The sequence below is a fragment of the Sitodiplosis mosellana genome, unplaced genomic scaffold (assembly GCF_009176505.1).
Source record: "Sitodiplosis mosellana isolate CC-2019 unplaced genomic scaffold, AAFC_SMos_1.0 Smas_scaffold_6167, whole genome shotgun sequence".
Classification (NCBI taxonomy): domain Eukaryota; kingdom Metazoa; phylum Arthropoda; class Insecta; order Diptera; family Cecidomyiidae; genus Sitodiplosis; species Sitodiplosis mosellana.
Window position 1 is genome coordinate 4,731,879 of NW_022601408.1, and position 4,780 is coordinate 4,736,658.

Genomic DNA, 4,780 nt, shown 5'->3' on the forward strand with positions numbered 1-4,780 from the left:
CTTGTTGGTAGATATCAGAGCAAAGCAAAGCAAAGCAAAGCAAACGCAAGACGATGACGGTCAAGGTGTATTCCCCTCTACCATACAAGCGGTGTGTATATGAATCCATGCATTCATGATTCCATGATCACACATACACAGACACGCATCAATTGTCTGCAAAACCAAGAACCATCACTGCCAATGCTACCTTCTTCCTTGTCGGTTTGTTTAGCTGCGATCTTCATACCTTCCGCATCGTCATCGGCTTATATGTGTGCGTGATTCGCTTCTGTCTGCGTATGGTTGCTTTTCTTTAATTCTCATTCTGTTTATATACGGATTCTTTGCCGCATACTAGAGTAATCGCTCTTTGTAGTCGTAGCTACATGGTTACCAGCCGGCTCGGTGACTTAGAACGATTCGTGAATGATTATTATTTTTATCAATTTATTTCTACGGTGCAGAAAAGTATGCGTTCCATTACTACCTGTATGATCGTTTCTATCTGATTGTCGATGATGTTTCTTCATCTCTCTGTCACACTCGCTCACTATCTCTAGCTACCACTCTCTCTCTCCCACACAAACACACAAACACACACACAAACACACACATACACTCAGGCTCACTCATACACACATACTCTCTGTCGTTAACACGCAGAAAGGCTGCTTTTGCTACTCATATCTACTGAGCTGTGTTCGGACCGTGAGTATGATTTGTGTAAACAGACTGAACAAGAAATAAATGAGTTGCGCTGTGGTTTGTTGTTATTATTCTCTTGGTTCTGTTTTGTTGTCTTTCTTCGTTGCTTACCTGCTGACTATTTTACAACATATTTCCTATCGCGTAGAGCTATATTGGTGAAATAAACGTTATAAACACTGTACAATCGATTACAAACTTATACACGTATTACCTTAGTCGTACGTAATAATCACTGCCGTAAGAACATGCTGTACGCTGCATTATTTGAATTGAATTTTCTCTTTTGAACGTCAATTCACCGTTCTTCCCGTGTTGAAAGAACGGGAAAATGCTTCAGTTATAAAGTTATTTTATTCAAATTAAATTTTACGTTTAAGACACAATCAAAGGATCAGATTTTTTCCATTTGTTGGCAATCAATTCATATTGGATTTTTCTCACATGAAAATTGAGCCAAATTTTTATGCAACCAAAGAAACTTTAGATACTTTCTTCTTAATCATTTGATCCAATTAAAGCGATCATTCGATTGCAGCGATGACTTTTCAACTTTTATAGTTACATGATCAATTTCAGCTAATTTTTTTCTTATTCTATTATCTTACAAGTTAAATTTCTCCTATTCATTCTTTGTTCTTCAACAATTGATGCTTGGAAAATTTTACTGGTAAATATATGATTCAATATTATATAATTCGATCTATAGCTTTGGTCGAAAATGTTAGGTTCCAGGCTTATCATTTCGCTGATGTTTGATTCTACTTGCCAATGTATTTAGTATGGGATAGAGATTTATTCATTAAGTATGTGATCCATTGGCAACCAAATTATTGAGAAGAGAAAGAAAAAAACCCAAAGAAAACATGAAAAGAATAGCAAAGTGATCTACATGTTTGATGTGTTTCTATGTGTTCTTTATTCTACTTTCATTTCGTTTACCTATTCTATGGATCGCGACGTGTTTCTAAATTGTAAGCCAATGAACTCTGAAACGTTAAAAAGCGTTCTTTAAAAGCTCAATCAGCAGTTGAACACGATGAGAGGAAAGAGAAGAAGAAAAAAAAACCACACTCGGCTCTTTGATACACCAAAAGAGAGTTGGACGATTATGAAAGCCTGAATTGTGTGTATAGAAGCGTATATATAAATCTGTTATGTATCTGTACATATCTTTCTCTGCAAATATGTGTGGTAGCGTCATCGTTTTATGTATGTTTATTTATTTTTGGCTATTTTCAGCGAATACTCAAACTCAGCCAATATGTTATACATAGGATTTTAACGCGTCACACCAGTTTATTGACCCTCAGCGCCGAAAATTTACATATTTACGCTTGTTCGTATTGTGCTCAGGCGATGTGTGGCGCATTTAATTTGGTTAAGTATTTTCATCTATGAATTTCAAATATGTAATTCAAACTTAAAGTAATTTGGTATTTGGACGTTTTTTTGCAGCAAAATTGTGATATTTTTTCACTTCACTAAAAATATCGGTGCGCAAGAATTTAAGCCAATATTACACATTTTGATGAGTTTATACAATCTCAGCTCTTAACAAAATGACATTGACCGTGGGCCATAAGTTGGTTCGTCGTTTATTCATGTCTTTCGTTGAATACATCTCAATTGAATCGATATTGGGCATATGACTGGAACTGAGTTTTAAATCGCAAAGAATTTAATTTTGATTATTCGAAATGGATGGGAACAAAATAACTAAAAATTGGTTAAATATTCTTTCGGTTCTGTGACCCTTTGTATTTTGAACGATTTTTCAGACAGACAGAACAGAAGTAAAACCATTCGATACAACACTGAAAGCGTGTTGTTCTCTTCAAACATGCAGCACGCAACACGCTTATCAGACCTGTAGTTTGTACAATGCCTCGCTCTCGAACGCACGCGAGTGTTGCTAAATTCATACATACGCACATATTCCGATGCACTTTTAAATGTATTTACCCGCGAACTTGAGACATTATGCTTCCTCGGTGGATCGTTTAATAGGAGAACGAATAGTATTAGCGTTAGACGTAGCGTTACTGTAACATATAAAGTAAACTTGAACGAGCTTCGTGCATTCAATACATTTCAGGTCCCGCTAACGTTTATATTTTTTATGCGCTATACGTTTTTCATTATTTCAATTTTCGCGCGAACAAATTTTGGCTTTGTTGCATTAAATCTTAATGTGAATGGATGCATTTAATGTTTGCATGATCTGGCGCTACTGTGCTCGTTGAACCAATATCAGGGATTGTTGATACATGCAGACAAGTGTAGAGAGGCATAGGTAAGAAAGTTTCCGTATATTGCGTAAATTTACGCGGCAAATATAAACAGCCACATTACAAATATTTTGCTATTTTACAGAAATGAAGAGAAACAAACTGGAAGCAATAAAAAGCGAAGATGTTTGCGAATAAGGGGAAATGAAGAAATGCTGAAAATGGAGCCAACAACAACAGTTCAATGCTTTTTCGAAATTTTTCCGCATTAGTTGGCATCAATATGTATTTCGTTAGCTCACATATCTATTAACTTATACTCAGATTTCTGAATAAAAAAAAAAAACTAGAATAGTACTTTCAAAGCCAGTTTCAGTCGATTCGATGTATTGGTGTGGTATGGTAGCGTATGTAAAGAGATTCGTATGAAACAGCCAACACACATAATCGTACTCTCTTACTCTGGATAGAGACATCTCGATTTCGTGGTCTCTCTTGCACGCTCGCGCAAAACATTGGGGAATCAACAGAAGAGAAAAAATTGAATTTCATTAAAAGATTAACTATGTGCTTCACGTTAGACTACTACGAAATGAGAGCAAACGTTCAGATTTTTCTTGGGGTCTTTGAACTATGTGGCTGTGCGTAGTTCATTGTTCTGATTGTGTAGAAGGAACGCAATTTTTTGACAGTAACGAAAACGAAAGAATTAACTTGACTGTTTCACATAAAATCTCGAACAAAAATATAACGGAAAGGCCAACACTTGAAATTCGTTGTGTCCACAATCATACACACACATATACATACGTATATATGTTTTATATATATACAGTTATAAAGTATTTGACAGTGTACAAAATGTAAAGTGAACTGAACTATACTACTCTGCTCGTGTACCCCAGTGTGTAGTGTAGATAATGTTTTGCATACAATCACGGAAGAAAAAAATATAGCGGCATTGAATGATTTTGAACTGTCTGTGCCATGTAAATTGCACCAAAGAGAAATGATACGATTGCGTTGTTTTTTGCATTGTGTTGCATACGGCAACGGTTTGCTACTTAACGGAAATTAAAAGACAAAACAACGCGCGAATCGTGTGCAGAAGGAAACAAACAAATGAAGAAAGAGACAAACCGCGATGAAAAAAAAGAACTGTAAGCTGAGGTTATTGCAGGCTATTGAACTAGTTACCTAGTACCAAACAATGTAGTCATTCCATACACATACAGCAAAGTTTACCACATCGACAGCATATCCATTGATAATAATAATGATAGTAGTAGGTTGTATGTTTATTCGCTATTTTCGTGCAGTGCTTTTCTTCTTCTTCTTGTTCTTCATCAGATGTATATGCACTTTTATGTGCACCATGAAATGGTTGATCGAAACGTGAATGTAATTGACTACAACAATGGCAAGTACAGAAATGCATTTTACATCGACTCAGAATCAAAAGGCTAAGGTTAATATTGAAAAAGCAATGAATTTTATGCATATTACTTCTAATACATAGGCCGTATTTTTTTCGCTTTTCGACGTTGAGAATTCGGGGAAAATTGAATACGTTCGACCCATATCATATTTCTGATTCAAATATAATCTAACGTATATGGTAGACAGCAAATGGTGCGCCCCAACAAAATAAATGCTCAATGGAACAGCGGACTTGTCGTCACACGCGTAGATGTAGCATTTCGCTTGATTCAGCGATTCGTTAGTTCTTACGCGTGGCGTCGCAAACGAAATCATACTTCGGCTTACCGAATAATTGGATTTCACGTTATATAGCGAGTGCATTGCATAGACGATGTTTCCGCAGCTAACCAATCGCTAAATCAAGCAAAATGCAACATCTA